This window comes from Sus scrofa, chromosome 8 (genome assembly GCF_054392235.1).
Source record: "Sus scrofa isolate SSC_HxYL_T2T_F1_AM1 chromosome 8, Sscrofa_HxYL_maternal_Yorkshire_Landrace_v2.0, whole genome shotgun sequence".
NCBI classification, from domain to species: domain Eukaryota; kingdom Metazoa; phylum Chordata; class Mammalia; order Artiodactyla; family Suidae; genus Sus; species Sus scrofa.
In genome coordinates this window covers 132,865,967-132,884,568 of record NC_139390.1, presented here as the reverse complement: position 1 = coordinate 132,884,568, position 18,602 = coordinate 132,865,967, and the positions used below count along the sequence as shown (strand labels likewise).

The 18,602-nt window shown below is 37.2% G+C and overlaps 1 protein-coding gene and 1 long non-coding RNA gene across 8 annotated transcripts in view; both read left to right on the top strand.

Moving 5' to 3' along the window:
• GRID2 (glutamate ionotropic receptor delta type subunit 2) overlaps positions 1–18,602 on the top strand; it is a 1,344,144-nt gene that overhangs the window by 709,314 nt on the left and 616,228 nt on the right. The window lies entirely within an intron of this gene.
• Positions 3,281–10,773, top strand: LOC146401059 (uncharacterized). The gene is made up of 2 exons (XR_014813370.1): positions 3,281–7,313; positions 7,353–10,773. It is a non-coding gene; the product is annotated as an uncharacterized LOC146401059 (long non-coding RNA).

Genomic DNA, 18,602 nt, shown 5'->3' with positions numbered 1-18,602 from the left:
AAAATTTTAGTCATAAGTTTGGTGTCATTCTGGAACACCCTAGATTAAGACGTGATATGGTGGAAATGAACGAAGGAAATGCAATAGCTAAGGAAAAGCTATTCTATTTGTCAATGTGATGATCACTGGTGACCTTTGAAAAACATTTTTGCAGATCCTGTTGTGGCTCAGCAGGTTAAGAGCCCAACATAGTGTCTCTGAGGATGTGGGTTTGATCCCTGGACTCTCTCAGTGGGTTAAGGATCCAGCATTGCCACAAGCATTGCCACAAGGTGTAGTGTAGGTTGCAGATGTGGCTTAATCCTGCATTGCTGTGGCTGTGGCATAGGCTGGCATCTGCAGCTCCAATTTGACCCCTGGCCCAGGAACTTCCATATGCCACAGGAGCAGCCCTAAATAAAATAAAAATTGTACTAATGTAGTGTGATGAAAAAAATATATTTCAAGGAAATAAGTAATGAAGGGGTTATTAGCAAAGTAATAAACAAAGTAAGAGTAGATGGCTCATTAAAGTTTGGAAGCAAAAAGGGGGATCAAATATACTGGGTCTTGGGAAGAAACCTATTTCAAGTAAGACATTTTCCAAGTAAGGGAGATCAGGTGGAAAGAGCCAAGATACAGAAAAAAATCAATATAGAATTACAGAAATGAAGTAAAGTCAGTTTTATAAAGAGATCATATTTGAGAGAGAGATAGGAAGTAAGAAAGAATAAAAATACAGAGGATTTTGACAGTAATTGGAAGGCTCGGTTGCATTTAGATGGAATGCATTTGTGGTAGAATCATTAGATTCTAATTCATTTGTTTTCTCTGAGCGCTTAGTAGACTAGATGTAGAGGCAGGAAAAAAAATTAAGTAAAAAAAGAGGGCCTACACAAAGAGGTGGACTAGCTGAAAAGCTACTAAAGAAGGACCCAAATGGTCTATGGGGGCCATTATGCAGGTGACATAAGACATGCTGGGAAGCAACTGATTTCCAATAAGAAACCAACTTTCTAATATGAGTTACCAGCTTTACAAAAGAAACATATACTAAATGTCCCTTATATTTTGTCTACACTTACATAATAAGTCTAGACTACAGTTTCAAAGAAAGCATATTAAATAGATCAATATATTAGAGATAAATATGTGTTCCCTTAAAACAAAAATTTCTCAGCTTTGGCACTATTGACAAATTGGACCAGATAATTCTTTGCTGTGGGAAGCTGTCTTGTGCATTTATAATGTTCAGCAGCCTCCCTACTTGTAGGCAGTAGACAGCAATCATAACAAAAAAAAAGTGCCACATATTGCCAAATGTTCCCATTAATTTGGAATGGGTGGGGGGATTAAGATAATCCCTGGTTGATAATCAGTGGTGTAGAACTATTCAGTTTTTAAAACACTAAAAATTGCCTCATGGAATTTTTTTTGTTGACATATGACACCTGCATCTCACTTTCCTCCTAATAGCAGCTAGTTAACATTTATTAGACTCTTCTCAGGTGTCTGACACTATGCTAATAACTCTATAAATTATCTTGCATAATCCTCAAAAAATCCAGTGAGATGAGTAAGTACAATAGTTAAAAATTTAAGGAATGATGTCTACACATTTGTCCATTTGGATTAAGTAGATTATTTAAATTTGACTTTTTGTTAACTTAGTCATCATTCTTTTTTACATTTTTACAATTTTCTAACAGTTTTCATCATTAATTCCTTTTTGGGAAGAGTATAATTGGTTTGCAAGTAAACTTACCTATTTGGCCTTCAATTGGGAAGTTTATGTTATAGTCTTTGAACATGCCATCTGAGAGGCAAATCATTTTGCCTGAAACTGTTAGCACAAAAAATAAAAACACACAAAAAAACCCACAATTAATTGTATATGTAATCCGATAAGGCATAACTGATTGGAGGCAAGAAATCTGAGAGAATTCTGAACATTGTAAAGGGGTTGCCATCAGCAGTATTTAACATTTATTGAGTTTTTATGTGCCAGACACTGCTGTAAGTATGTTTTACATATTAACATTTAATCCTTATACCAAATCTGTGAGGTATGTTCAAGTGTTGGGATTCATTTTACAAAATAGGAAAATGAGATACAAAGAGATTGTGAGAGTAGATCCAGGTCACATAGAAAGTAAGAGCAAAACTAAGTCTAGACCATTCTTAAGAAGTGTGCTAGGCTGTGTTACCTCCCGAGGTATACAATAAATGTGAAAAAAAAAATTGTCCTGGCTTTTGGTCCAGACAAAGAAGTAGTTGGTAGGACTAACTCCCATAAATTCTTTTTAAGGAGAGTTTGCACTAGGGTACTAGAGTACTGGAGGAGAGTGCTAGAGTAGAGTCTGTACTAGGGTACTAGAGTACTAGAGTTAAGAGAATTTGCACTAGGGTATTAGAATACTAGAGTAAAGAGAGTTTGTTCTAGGGTACTAGAATACTGGAGGAAGACTAAAGAGAGTCTGTACTAGGATACTAGAGTACTATAGTTAAGAGAATTTGCACTGGGGTATTAGAATACTAGAGTAAAGAGAGTTTGTACTAGGGTACTAGAGTACTGGAGGGGAGTAATAAAGAGTGCTAGAGGAAAGAGAGTTTGTACTAGGGTGCTAGAGTACTAGAGTAAAGAGAGTTTGTAGTGGAGTACTAGAGTACTGGAGGACATGATCAGGGATTCGGTCAATGTGATTAGGCCATTTGTGTTTGGTAATTTGTGTTTACCCAAATGAGGCTGCTCCTCAACCTCTGAGATCTGGAGACTCTGTTATCCTCGATTATTACATCTCAGAAGAATGGCCCCCAGGTCCTTGTGAAAGACATTCTTGATTTGAAAAACTGGCAAGAGACTGGGAAAAGATTTATATCTTAAAGGGGCAGAGAAAGAATTGAAGGTTGCAAGTGTTCTGCAGTCCCCTGGTGGCGTAATGGAGAAGGACCCAGTGTTGTTACTGCTGTGGCTCAGATCTCCTAGAGATTTTGTTATAATGCAAATTTTGATTCTATGGGCATGAGCCTGATATTTTATTTTGTATTTCTATAAAACTTGAGAAAGCACTGCGCAGAGCATATATTTTCCTCATCAGAGAAACTTCTATTGATCAGCACTGCTCTAGACCTTGAATTTACATTAATTATATGTATAAAAAACATTTATCTGAAATTCAGAATAATAGATATTAGAAGAGTATAGAACTTTGTTAACAAATGTTCCCTAACAACATAAATAACTATCCAATATGAGTAACTGAGATTTTAGTAATTAATCTATCTACCTAATTGTATTTCAAATTGCAGCATGTTGTTTCCTGTCCCACCTGCCTGAGGCACTTTAGTTGTTGAAAATAGTAACAATGAAGGAATTATTTTTTTGCAATCTCCATCAGCTGAACTTTTGCAATACTGGTTCTCTCTAAACTGATAATGCAGGATCCCTAGGGTCTATCATAACCTATCATTCCCTTTCAGTTTTCCACAAGGTCCTGATAGCAAGGCATTTATGTTGATGACCCATTTGTTTCAAATGTAAGTTGGAGACTGATGCTACTGCCAGGAAAATCTATAAATCTCTCTCACACTAGGTTATTGCTGCTATCATTGTCCAGGGTCTCCTTGCTAGAGCAAAATGTCTTCTCCAGCCCAACAGCAGGATCCCAACACTAAAACTTACCCCCTCCCCCCCACCAAGCAGTGAGCTGAGCTAAAGCAAAAGTTGTAGTACATTCTCTTCCTTTAGTAGAAATTCAGGTGACCTGGTATTTATTCACCTATTTTTTTTATTACACCTCTTTTCTCTATGGTGTTTAGCCCTGACACATGGACCATAGCAGAATGTCTCTCAGAGTAATTTTTGCAGTTAGACCAAGGGATTAGAAACACTAAATCTGCGGTGCTCCCTTGCAGTGTCCAGTGAGGCTGAAGGCTGAACCACATTCCCCTCAGAGAATGAGTGGTTCAAACTAGGACATTAGATGTCAGCCCCCAAATGGCCAGGCACCTTCCCTCCCTTATTAAGCAGCTTAAGCAAATAGACCACTGTGTTCCCACCTTGCCAGCCTTTCAGACATAGAGTGACCGCTGAGGTGGCTGAAGCTAAGGACAAAACAAAATTGCTCCTTAAAATGGTAATGCACTCTGAACACAGTAACAATTCATATTTACTTGAAAAAGAATTCTGATAACGAGAGAAACAAAAAATAAACACACACACACAAACACACACACAAAGGCCTTTTAAATTTCCCTACAGACTGACTTTGTTTTTCTAAATTCTTTTCATGGACACATGTCTGTGTGAATTTTGGATCTTTTAGATCTTTTACCAGCATTCTCATTCTTACTGTTCTCTTTCTTTCGACTGTAAGCTTCATGGGGTCAGGTTCTTTAACTTTAAATCTCACATCATATATTCCCTAATATATTGCATATAGCAAGCTCTAAGTAAATGGAAAATTTTTGAGGTGAAATTTGATTTTGGTTTTGAGGGTTTTAGACATAACTGATTTAAATGAGAACTAACTCACACACAGCAGGACTAATCAAACACTTTCCTTCTTATCTAACGGCATTCTTGCCCCCTTCCAAATGTGTGTGCGAGTGGTCCCTCATGTTAAATTCAGTCTTCAAATCAGTACATTCTACTAACCAATAGTTTCTTGAAACATAACTGAAAGTATGTACTTCTTCTCAGCAATGACCCCTCTTCTCCATAAACTCTCTACCCTTTACCATTTCTGGATGGATTACTGGAATTTCCATGAAGAAGATAAATGAAACGATATTTAAAAATTCAGTCTAATCCCTTATTTTTTCACTTGGAGGATGTTAAAATAGCTGGTAAAACATGGGCATACTTGGAGTTCTTGTCATGGCTCAGTGTGAACAAACCCAACTAGTATCCATGAAAATGTGGGTTTGATCCCTGGCCTCCCTCAGTGGGTTAAGGATCTGGTGTTGCCATGAGCTGTGGTGTGGGTCACAGATATATGGCTCCGATCTGGTGTTGCCATGGCATGGCCAGCAGCTGTAGCTCCTGTTTACCTCTCTCCTGGGAACTTCCATATGCTGCAGGTGTAGCCCTAAAAAAAGAGGGAAAAAAATCATATTTATATGTTTATTTTTAATATTGTATTTTAATTATCCTAGTTGAGAACTATCCTGGTTCAAAAGTAGCACAGGATATAAGATTTGAGACACCCATCTCTTATCTCTGAAATAAGTAATCCTTGTTTTGAACCATAGGGGAGAAAAAAAAATCTCTTCCTCTACCCAATTACTGAGGCCCCAAGAATCAAACTGATAAAAAGAGAAGTTAACAAGAGGGGTGAAAAAAGAGTCACAAACTTTAGGGGAAGAAACAAACAAACAAAAAAAATGTTCTTTCTATTCTTGTAGGTCCTTGGCTAGGGCCCCTGTAAGAAAAGATAAGAGTAACAAGGAAAAAAAAAAAAAAATACAGAAGTATGATTAACTCAAAGAATTGGCCAGAAAGTGTGCTTAAATACCATCTTCACCCAAAATAGCAGAAGAAGGGTATGGGGAAGGCAGGTTATCAGAAGATAGCCAGAAATAGCACAGTAAACAAGGGTAAAGTTTGTCATGCAAATTTAAGTTGAAATTCAGCCCTGGTGGTTTAGAGTCCCCTGAGAGGTGTTTAGGGGAATTTTAGGATTTATATCCCACCCATCAGAAGAAGAGGCTAAATAAAGGGAAAAGGGCCTTTGGGGATTGCTGAGAGGGGAGGTAGCAAGTATGGGAAGGTGACTAGAAAAAGTTATGATAAATAAGGAGTGTTTAGTAAGGTTAGTTTTGCAGATTCAAGTCAGTGCCTTCTCCACTTATAAAAGTTGTTGTGTCATCTTTGTCTCATTGGTATAGAAGAGAGAAACATCTTTACAAATGCAAATTTTCTTTATAAATGTAAATTTCCCTTCCAAAAGGAAAATTTATGCTGTTTTTAGAGCTTTCCAACATCTGCTGTTCCTCAGTTGCCTTCAGTTCAAAATACTCCTTAAGCCAAAGTGGCAAATTTGGGGGTGGTATGTTCTCTTTCCTGTATGTGCAACTAGCATTAAAGAGCTTCCGTCTAGGAAGGTCAGTGTTTGCTTGGACAGGGCCTTCTGGAGGCATTCCCAAGTATTGTCATATTTAGTATCTGATTCTAGGCACTTGTTCTTTAGTTATCTATCACCACTTCCTTTTAAACTTACTGTGGCCACCACAAAATTGATTGGAAAAACGGATACCCAACAAAATATAATTTAAATATCAGGATTAAGAAAGGACACATTAGAAATAGACAGTTAAGTTTCAGGAGAGAAATAACCATATCAAAATACAGGTCTGGATGCTGCATTATTTCTCCCAGTAAAATTGGTAAACTCTTTGAGGTCAGGGAGTATTACAATCTCATATTCTCATCAATATTTGGCGTAGTACTCTTGACTTAAAAAATATACACAAACTAAAAGTTGATAGTTACATTTTCTTGGGGGCAAAATGAGGACTATAGCCTAGGAAGCAACATTTCAAATAGCTCTGGAAAACCACTCCAAAGAGGTAGGAGGGAATGTCACTATACATGTAGTTTTGGTGAAGTGGGGAGGTACATGCAAGAAAGCACAGCTTTGTCCAGAAGGTTGTTCTATTCATGAGGAGCAGAGGTCACACTGAAGGATTTTAAAGCTTTTCTAGGCATGAGGGGAAGCAAGAATTGGACTCATAAAATCTTCTCCCGGAAATATCTAAATATCTGAAGACCTGTCCTGACAGTTTCCCAGAGCGGAGTGCCTCACTCCTGCTCTCCACCCTGAGCTTCTTTCAGGGGGCATTGAGGGTCAGCTACAGTGGCTCATGATTCAATGGATGTAGAGACGGGGAGTCAAGTGCTAATCTCCATTTCACAGCATCTACATACAATCGCTGCTCAATAAATACTTAATGGTGATGCTGGAAAGATGTTACCAGAACCTGGGTTCTTGTTCACACAGCCAAAGAATGAACTTGGAGAACACACAGGCAGCAAGTAAGCAAGGTCTTTATTACAGGAAAGCAAATAGCTCCCAGGACAGCTGGGAGGGGAGAGAAGAGCCCCCTTCTCTATTGTCTTATAGGGGTTTTTAGTCCCTTAAAGATGGGGGAGTACCAACATGGAGTCCAGAAAGATGTGGTTTTCTCCCATTGGCCTTGCCCTTGTCCAATACGGCTCTTAGGGGTGGAAATGTCCCTTTAGTCTCATGGTTTCTTTGCCCTTTTCATCCCGTAAACTGAGTCACGGGGGTTTAGAGATTGATGTTCATATGGGCATAGGTAAACTCCCTATAGTAAATAAGGTTTGTGGGGATGTGGTAAACTCCCTATAGTAAATAAGGCTTGTGGGGATGTTATTCCCTGGAGCCCTTAAGCCACAAATGTTAATCAATAGCCATATCAAAGACTGCATCGAAGTCCATGCTGCTACACTGACTACCTGAGTTATTATTCTGCTTCAATGACTTATTTTATTTCATTTATCTGTGAAAAAGTAAAGCAGAAAAAAAATTATTGTCTTACATATCATGAAGGCGTTTTCTTATTTTAATGAGAGCCTGCCCAAGTGAGAACCTTGACACAATTGTAAAGAACTAAGGAATGGAACCACTCTCATATTGCTTCACTTCCTGGCTGATTTTAAGCACCTGGAGAAATAAACCATTGAAAATCCTTTGTGGTGACCATAGTTAATTTTGGGCATAGTCTCACAGCTCAGTATGGACACTAATTTCCAAAATTTAACTCAGACCCTTGAGGGATGAAATTGACTCAACTGATACCTCTTTAGAGGAGATAAACCTCACTCTGACATATATTCACTAATTATTATTATTTCTTAATTACCTTGAAACATAAAAGATGAAAGGCTAAAATCTAATTCTAATTGGCAAAGGAATTTCATACCAGGAAGGCGACCTCTTGATTAGCAGCTGTGTAGGCAGAAGGAGAGTTGGGGGTGTGGAAATTTGGACAAGAACTCACACAGAAAAGCAGTCAGTGTGCTTCTAAACAGCTCCATCAGTGCTCAGCATGCCATGAAAGCGCTCAACTGGTGCTCAACTTCCGGAATATTTAAATGAGTTGAGAGCTTACTTTTAAAAACTGCTCAATCGGGAGTGCTCCAGTTGTGGGGGCCTATTAGTTGAATGCTAATTAACTTCTTTTTGTATGGTTCACTTCTCAATTAAGCAGCCGGTTTTGCTGTTCAGGTTTTCAGGTCAAACCTGGACTGTAGAGAAGACAAGGATCCTACTAACTATTCCGTTTCTTTGGCTTAGTTTCATGGTCTCTCTGTCTCTCTCATGTGTTCACATTGTCCTCCTCACTATTTCTGAGCTTTATTGTCTTGGTTTGAAGCTATTTTGAGAAGACTAAAATAGCAGAGCTTGCTGTGCTATTTGATCTGTTATCTTTTATTCCTGATGCATGGGTTTGGTTTTTCCCAAGGGAATGTTCAATCATTTTGATAACATTGCTCCTCAGAAATGGTTTTGAGGTCTGAGTTTAAGAAATTGTACAGCTTTGTATAATTCCATAATGTCCACTTTTACCTTTGGTTAACTCAGTAATATCTTACTTTTTAAGTAGGAAAATGAGTCCCATAGGGTGCTCCTTATTAAATAAATAACTCCGTGAACTAATTTGCTTAAGATTAAATTTGGGCTATGTATTTTGAGAATGCACTTTGGGAAAAAGATAAACCATATCTTTCAGTTATTTCACTATTAATATCAAATGAGATGAAGGTTTCAATGGAATTCTGTTTTCTGTGATGACTTCAAAATCTCATAGGAAGATGCATTGATATGTGGACGGATTTTTTAAAACACATTCAGATGACGTCATGTTTCTCTTTTGCCAGTACTTCATTATGCATTTGCAAAAAAATAAAATAAATAAAGTATATGTCCACTTGCCCACATGCAGGAAACCAGTCTACTGACAGCAAGTTTTGATGAAGAAAATTGTAGCATTTATTGCAGGGCAGGGAGGTCAGGTGCGACTGCTCAACAGGCCTAAAGTCCCTGGTGACTTTCAGGGAAAGGCTTTTAAAGGTAGTATGAGGGAGAGGGTTGTGGGGTATGTGATCAGCTCATGGAGCTTCTTCTGATTGATTGGTGGTGAGGTAATAGGGAGTCAACATGTCAACCGTATTGATGACCAGTTCCAAATGGTCTGAGGTCTACGTGCTTGTGGACAGCATGGAGTTAACTTCTTTCACCTGGTAGGAGAGGCAGTATATGCAAAATATGGCTCACAATATTATCTGTAGACCTTGGAAAGGAACTAGGTGTCCTTGACTTAGTTTAAGGGCTAAACTGCTATTATTTTGTTTTGCTTGACTGTTTTCTTTTATTTCTGCATTTTCTCACTTCTTTGATTAAATTTATTCTTTGAAACTCAGGGAAGGCTGAGAGGCTAGTTTTGCTACAAATAAGAAGCAGGTTGAGGACATGGGCCAAGTGGCGGGGAGGTGGGGGGATGTGTCCCAGGAAGGCCCTGTACATAGTTCTTGTTCAGTTGTAGTAATTATCCCTTGATTGTTCACTTAGGCCTGCTGTTCGGTGCGGTTTTTAATGCACTGGCTACTGCATGACAATTGTATCATATTTACCTTTATTACCATATGAAGTGTATACCCAGGTGAAGAAAGCCTTTGCAGATATTCTTGAAATGGAAAAAAGTCAAGCCAAAGCTTTTCCTGTCAGAACACAATGTGTCAAAAACCTTTATTTCAGTTTAATTCTTGATCTTCTACAGTGGTGTGGCAAATTGTTGTTCAAAGTAAAGGTTAAGGAATATTTAAGTAAATTAAAAGGTAAAGCTTCAGTGTACTTAACACAGCAAGTGAGGAAGGGAAATGCTCAGTCTTCATTTTAAGGTGAGTAAAACCACATTTTAATTAGCTTCTAATGCAGGATTAATGCATTAGTCTCCTAACTCATCTTCCAGCAAACCTCCCCAGGGTAAAAGTGCTTTCCTACCTATACATATCATTGGAAAGGCCATGGGTTTGGGGGAGACATCAAGACCTCTTAGGCTGTAGCCATTGAAAATGTAGGTCATCCAACTCCCCCATTCTGATTTGAGTTCTCCAAGCTATCTTCTGGTTTTAATTGGCTTCCATATCAACCTACTGTGGAGAAAGACTAAGTTGGTCAGATATATACATTGTTTAGAAAATAAGTCAGTGTAAGGTTTTATGTAAATTATACCTCAATTAAAAAAGAAAGAAAATGTGTTAATCATAGTCCAGTAGGTGTGAAAGGGATATGAATCTTACTGGGAATCAATACATTTGCATCAGGGCTTTCTATCACAGTCTGAATTTTTCTAACGTGACTCTGTGCTGAGTAATGGGATGGTGCACAGTGTTCTCATAACAGCCACTTTCTGAGTTTGCCATGCTAATGCCGTGCTAATGGCCTGACCTTGGATGGTGATGAATTCCCTAAGGTAATGACTATCATACCTTAAAGCGTCTTTTGAGGAAACTTGCTGGATGTCAAAATCATGTTTAAAATTTTTCCTCTTTGAGTTTTCTATTGAATGTATGTGATGTTTTCACATTAATATCATGCTCAGTTTTGTGGACACAATGAACATTATTTTTTTTTTTTACCGTTACCCTGGTAAAACTGCTCAACTACAAAACCATGGCATTCCAATGGAAATTAAATTTTCATATTTTTAGCAACTGGAGGTAGCTTAAAATGATAATATCCAATTAGAAATATCTTTTTTATAAAAGCAAAATGAAAGAATTTGGGTAACAGAGTTTTTTTTTTTTCACAAATTCTGCCCAGTGGCTGTAAGAGGCAGCACCGTGTTATTGCTTTGCTCTAAAATGAAGATAGAAATGTCTGCCCCGTTGCCCCTCACTGTTTGGCATATTGAAACGTGTCCATTAAATTATCCTTTACAGAGTTTCACCATGTTCTCTCTGAAAATAAAAGCTCATTCAGCTTTCTTATCTTTAAAATAGAAAAAAAAAAATAGTATCTAGAATGAGAGTTTACCAGGTAATCACACATTCAAGTGATGTATTTACTTTAATAAACCAAGAAGGTATTTAGATGGTTTGCATCAATTTTAAACAATTATCTTTTTTGTATTTACTTGACCTAGTTAGATAATGATTTGCAAACAGATTTGATTCAACAAAACATTAGTTAAAATGTTCAGTGAAGTCTTAAAACAACTGCTTTTAATATTCCTAAACAGGAGGCTCCAGTTCAGCCTCCTGTGAGGCGTGTGGGCTTGTTTGCAATCAGCTCTGACATTTTCAGACATTTCCACTGCAAAGGACTTCTATTTTGAAAACACTTATTAGAGAGCAGCTGAAGGTGTGTCCTCCATTGAGCACTACTTTCTTTGTGTTGTTTTTAGTTTTCAGTTGCTGTTGGGCAAGATTAAGAAATGATTGAGGTGGCATTAGTTGTGTCATTTGATTGCTACACTAGGTAGTATTTTTTCACTTTTTCATATTCTCTTTTCCAAATTAGAATTTTGTAATGTCTTATTAATATGCAAATGCTTGTTAGGGCTGTGCTTCTCTACTGTACAATCTGCTTTCCAATTGAAAATTACTCAAAGGCTCTCAACTGGTTCTAAAGTTTGCATCAATATGACCAGATGTTGCAATTGTTTGTTTGGCGGGAGCATTTACTATGAAAGATACCATCTGAGTTTGAAAATAAACTAAGCCCTCGTCTTGTTTTTGTATAGTAGTGTCAGGAAAACATTTTGTTTTGTTTTGTTTTGATTTCAGTGGTAAACCAACACTGGTTATCCAGTCATTTTTAAGCTGTGAATTTCAAAAAGAAGTCATGCTTGTTTTTTGGTTTTATTTTCATATCAATGTCCATTCAACAATAGCAAAGGTGCACTTGTTAAATGGAGGTCAAATGACAATGAAAATATAACAGTAATTTTTAAAACTATGTGGTATGCTAAAATTTAAGTCATTTTATCCATTTTGTAAAAAGTAAATCACTGTTCAATTTTTCAACAGTACCACTGTTCAAACCAATTGCAAGTTCCCTTAAGTATCATAATACCCCTCTGGGATAGATAATAGTATCATCCTCATTATAGATGAAGAAGATAAGGTACAATAAGATATATTTCATTCTCATGGTTGCATTGTGGGTTATAACATAGTCAGTCTACCTCCACATTTTGTGCTTATAACTGCTTTATTATGCAATGTTAAAAATTCTGAGTGTTTTCATTATTCGTTATTCCTTTTTGAATGCTAGCCTCTGGATGTTTATGAACAGGGATGTTAAGTCCTTGCCTTAATGGTAAGAGAGTTAACTGTCCTGTAGTGGTCTTTTATTCCTTGATCAAAAATGTAGTCAAAATTCCTGAGGGACATACACCCAAAAGAGAGGGAAGAGAGAGGAAGAGAAAGGGTCATAGGTTATCTAATGTCACACCAATCCTGAAGATCAGTAGGGTGAAAATGTTATACCAGCCCACTTATTACATTTAGCCTTTTTTTTTAGGGCTGTACCTATGGCTTATATACGTTCTCAGGCTAGGGGTCCAATCAGAGTGGTAGCCATCGGCCTATACCACAGCAACCCTGGATCCAAGCCCTGTTTGTGACCTATACCACAGCTCATCACAATGCCAGATCCTTAACCAACTGAGCAAGGCCAGTGATCAAATCCACATCCACATGGATACTAGTCGAGTTTGTGACTTCTGAGCCACAATGGGAACTCCTATTCCATTTAGTCTTAAGATTTAAAATTCTCAGTGGAGAGCTCCCTTTGTGGCTGAGTGGTAACAAACCCAGACTAGTATACATGAAGACACACATGGGTCTGATCCCTGGCCTCGCTCAGTGGGTTAAGGATCTGGCGCTGCCATGAACCCTGATGTAGGTTGTAGACACGACTCGGATCCACCGTTGCTGTGGCATAGGCTGGCCGCTGCAGCTCTGATTTGACCCCTAGCCTGGGAACTTCCATATGCTCTGGGTGCAGCCCTAAAAAGACAATGAAATAAAATTCTCAATGGAAAAGAATCATTTAAAAATCTTAACATATATTGTAAACTCTGACTGCAAGCTTGTTTATCTTACACATAGTAGAATGAATTGTTTGAATAGATTATGCAAAGATGTTGTATATCATTGTAAATGCAAGACAAATGGAATTCTTAAAGAGAAAATATAGAAGAATATGCTCTTGAGGCAAATTTACCTCTTTTTTTTTCCTTTTTTTTCCGCTTTTTAGAACCATACCTGCAGCATATAGAAGTTCCCAGTCTAGGGGTCCAATGGGAGCTGCAGCTTCCAGCTTATGTCACAGCCACAGCAACGCAGGATCCGAGCCATGCCTGCGACCTACACCACAGCTCATGGCAATGCCAGATCCTTAACCCACTGAGAGAGGCCAGGAATTGAACCTAAATCCTCATGAATACTAGTCAGGTTCATTAGCGCCAAGCCACAATGGGAACTCCCCATATTTGCCTCTTTAAAGATATTTTCTTGTTCTATAACCAACTGTAATACTAAATGAATAGGACTTCATTGAATTTGTAAGATGATTCCCTCAACTGACCAAGACTTCTGAGAGGTTAAAAGACCAATGATTTTTAGGGTAAATAAATCTTAAGGGGAAAATAGCTGCTTTTATAACATCAACAAAAATAGTAAAGCCTTTATATACATAAACACATACTATATGCACATAAATTGTTTAAAATCTTGGACTATATGTTATTTCCTTCAAATTCTAAGTGATGAGATTTGGCTTATAAATGTTGCCATTGCAGCCAGTTGATATTCGTCAAAGTTATACTTAAACCTTCTAAAGTTTCCTAAGTTTGTTCATCTTAGGCAGATGGCTGTAATGAAACTCCAGCCTGAGTTTATTTGCCCCTTGAAATCCTTGAGGAAGGGTAAACAAAAACTAAATGCAAAATAAAATAAACCTTCAAATTATTTGAAAACAACTTTATAGGCATTATGATGATTACTGTGCAGAATGATGCCTTGCCCTTGAGAAATTTGCATTTTACATTAAGCAACCTGCCAGTTTGTAAGACTGCTGCTTGAGATGACACAGATATACTACAGGCGTTTTGTCCTTTAGGCCCAGAAGGAATCCACAGAAATGCTCTCTTGGTATCATTCATGCAAGTGACAAATAATGTCAAACCTGTTTAATGAAGCAAGTAAACAGAGTCAAGAGGGTTTCATGAGAGAAAGAAATAGTATATGGATACACAGCTGAGGCTGGAATATGGTTTGAAATGACGATGAGATATAATTTAGGATATCTTACTCTGTTTTGTATATTATCTAATAGATATGAAATATCCTTAACACAAATGAGTTTCATCTCTATGAGAGAGAAAGTACCATGGGGATGTTTTAATTATATCATCATTAATAACATTTTATCAAGAAGCCAAAACATGTGGGACCACTGAAGAGCCAGGATATTTTATATATATCTGCCTCAAGTAACATTTTAAATACTAAACCACAAAGTTAATATAATTAGAAAAATAAGTACTCTTTCTGAAACCATTCACCTGCTTATAATTTAGATAAACTAGCTTTTTGATATCGAATGTAAAAGTTTACCAAAGATTTCTTAGTTTAGCATATAAAGGCATTTGATTTTTATTTTTGTACATTTGTATCGTAGTCTACATACCCAAGAATATTATGACCAGATGCAGAATGTTTATGAAAAACAGTCACATTTGAGGAATAAGGTGGATCAGCTCAAAATTGGAAAAACAATAATAGTAGCTGCCATGAAGACTTATAGGAAAGGTAAGAGAGTGAGGAATGAAAGGGAAACAAGAGTTCCTGCTGTGGTACAGTGGAAATGAATCTGACTAGTGTCCATGGGGGATGTGGGTACAATCCTGGGCCTCTCAGTGAGTCAGGGATCTGACATTGCTGTGAGCTGTGGGGTAGGTCACAGATGCAGCTCGGATCCCACGTTGCTGTGGCTGTGGCTTAGGCCGGCAACTTTAGCCCTGATTGGACCCCTAGCCTGGGAACTTCCAAATGCTGTGGGTGTGGCCCTAAACAAACAAACAAACAAACAAACAAGGTGAAAGGGAAATGTAAAGGATAGTTAAAATATCCCTTTTCATAGAAGAGGCATCTAAGCTCAGAGAGGTCACACAAAAATCACATGGCTAATAAATGAATGAACAACCACTTCAAGTTATATCACACACACCCCCACACCCCTAGTCTGTGCCTGATACCATGCCCAGCCTTAAGGATACTATAGGAGTGAAGAAGACAGACAGACTTTATCCTTTCGTTTATGTTGTTTTCTAATGCATGATAGCAGATACAAACAGAGTAACAAAATATTTTGATATTAGTAAGCACTAGAATGAAGTAAGATAGTGAGACATTTCTTTCCAAGGAGGTGATTTACTTTTGTAACTCAGTTAAGTATCAAAATCCCACCAACTTCCTCTTTGTGATTGAGAACACTTTCCAGAGATAGGTCCTATGTAATTTATTGCTCTATAGTCAGACCTCTTGGACTCTACATACGTCTTCTGTTGACCTTGAGCCTGTCTGAGACACAATTTCCTCACTGGCAAAAGGCAGTTAATAATTCTTAACCAAAATTGAATAACTGTTAACAAGAATAAATGACTAAATCTCTGTAAAACTCTTAAAATAGTGTCTGATACCTAAAAACTCAAATATGTGCTATTCTTGGGCTTCTCCCTATGCTTACTTAGGTTTATTATTAACCACTCTTTAAAATACTATTTAGCCGTAATAGGCTTTTACGTTGATGGGCTCTTGGTAGTGTCATAAACACAAAGTTAAGGTTTCAGTACCTCTAAGAATATCTCAAGTGAACCTAGTCAGTGCAACTCAAGTTCTCTCTGGGTTCGATATGCTTGATCTTGCATGGACAATACTTTTGTACATCTTAGGTCCTCTCTTTTTGCTTTCCTGTAATCTCTTATTGATACATTAAGCCTTTCATGCTCTGTTATTTATGTTTACTACTTCCAACTGAATCACTAATACTTTTCACCTCTGTATATTTGCTGTATTACAGTATGTCCAGCCAAAATATTTAACACATCAATCTGCTTATTATATCCTAAACTGAATGCTGCTCTGACCTCTTATTGTCAAATTGGTCATGACTCTTCACTTTGGATGCTGTTCTAACTACTTTCTCATTTAATTAATTGCACCTCTCTTTACCCAGTTATCTAAGTCAGACAGCTGGGTGTCGCCTTCCCCTCAGACCTCACAGACCCCTCTCTTCTCCCTCTCTTCTCTCTCCATCACCAGTGCCACCACCCTTCTCAGGGTACGTTAACCCTCAGTTTCTCTTGCTGGCTTATTATTTCAGGCTTCTCATTGTTCTAAGTCTACCTTCTCTCCTAAATCCTTTTCTAAGTGATGCCCAAGTAAACTTTCTAAGATGCAAAGAGAAAGATATCACTGTTTTACCTGAAATCTTTTAATAGTTCTTTATTATCTTTAGGATTGTCTCCGTAAGATGGATGTAAATCCTTTCTACCTCCGTCTCCTGCAGCTTTCTTTTATTTACTCAAAACCTTTTATAGTTCCTTGAAAAGTTCTTTCCTACTACTTATTTAGGACTCGGGTTTTATAAATCAAGGCTCCAACCAGAAAGATTTCACACTCAAATTATTCAGATATCTCAAGAAGGATGTACCATCACAGTGGGTGTATTTACAAAAGTTTTGGAAGAGTACAGGTAACACATCAATGATAATGCATTAATCTGGGCTAATAAAAGAATAAGAAGTACTGCAGTCCCAGACCTGAAGTGGTGAGGGGAGAGAGTAGTTATCTGAAGCTGAAAGAAAAGAGAGTTATGTAAGAAAAGGCAGATTACAGAGGACCAATGACTCTAAAACAGCAATTTTGTAGTGAGGGAGCCAGAGGAATAAATTCATTGAGTATATTCTTTTCCTTTAGTCTAGTGCAGCACTGAGGCTTCCTATTGACTGAGCCTCCTGAAAGTTAGAGGCTTGGAAGTTATTCACAGGGTCCATATAATCTGCCCAGTCAGAGAGGTGGAGGTAGAACAGGAGAGCCAAATGGAAGATTCCTGAAGCAAAGCTTTTCCTGATTCTTCGCATGTGCTGTTAATTTATTCCTCTTGTATGATTCTACAATCCGTATTCCCCTATTACAGCACACGTGGCTTGTATGTAGTGCAAGCACTTTTTGCTGACCTACTACACTAGTCTACTGTCCCACCAGACCACGGTGTCCTAGGGCTCCCCTCACTACAACCATATTGTCTTTTTTTTTTTTTTTCCACCAAGATGCTAGACTGGTTTTGGGGGAAACACAACACTTTCAGAATCCCACAGTTATAAAGTATTGGCATCACATAAAAATGTAAAATTTCGCAAATCATGTAAACAATGGGAAACCAAATATTAACATTAGGGGGAAATAGTTAATGTTACAAAAATAGAAATATATAAAATATCTGGATCCTTCTTGGATGATCGAGAATGAGTGTAATAGTAGTCTAAGTAATTATACACTGACTTTAAAGGAGGAAAACTGAGCCACAGATCCTTGCTCTCTATTAAAGTATAAATTTGAACTATATGTATACAGACAAAAGGTATGAAACAGAATTACAAGAAAAAATTCAAAAATTTCAGCCCTTACTTTCCCTAGAATTCCATGCTATATTTGATATGAGCAATTGACATTTCCTCAACTTTATGTAAATGCAGTTAAAATACAACCTCATATATCTCCTCAACCCATATACCACCTCTTCTACCCTCATGTAACTTCTGTTATGGAAATTCTTAAGTTGCATTAGAAATATAACTGATACATTGCTTAAAAAGTCAGTATACAATGAAGACAAATATACTAAAATTGTGTAAGCATGTGAATTTGGTGTTATAAAATATGTCTTCTCTGAGCCAAACTTTCTAGTACTTGAAGCAGATTTCAAAATATTGAAATTAAAAGGTTTAAATCAATTAACACATTTCATTTAAATAGAGTAATGCTCTGCTTTAGATTCCCAGAATACATAAAACTTTGTGACTAAAAATTTAGAGAATATTAAGGTAGTGTTGCTTTTGCGCTGAAGCCGCTTTCTACTCCTAGGGATTCTGGGTGTTTCAGTTAGGTCACAGAAAAATGTTACTTCAAATATAAAATTATATCCATGTCACATTTTGACAAATTGTTTTACTTCTGTGGAGAACTGTCTGTCTCTTTTGTTTACAAAATTTCAGTACTTCTGCTGGAGAAAATTCATTTAAGTTTTCCTATTTTCTACAATTCAATTTATTTGAAGAAAAGTTTAATTTTATATTCAGTTTTCTATATTGATAGGTTTCTGTTATTTCTTGCTCTCTTCTAATTCTGTTTATTTTGTATTGTTTTTCTTTCCATTGTATTTCTGTTATATTCCTATTTTATTTTACTTATTTTTTATACATTTTATTGGAGTATAGTTGACCTTCAATGTTGTGTTGATTTTAGGCATATAGCAAAGTGAATCAGCCAAGTATCTACATATATATATATCCATTCTTTTTCA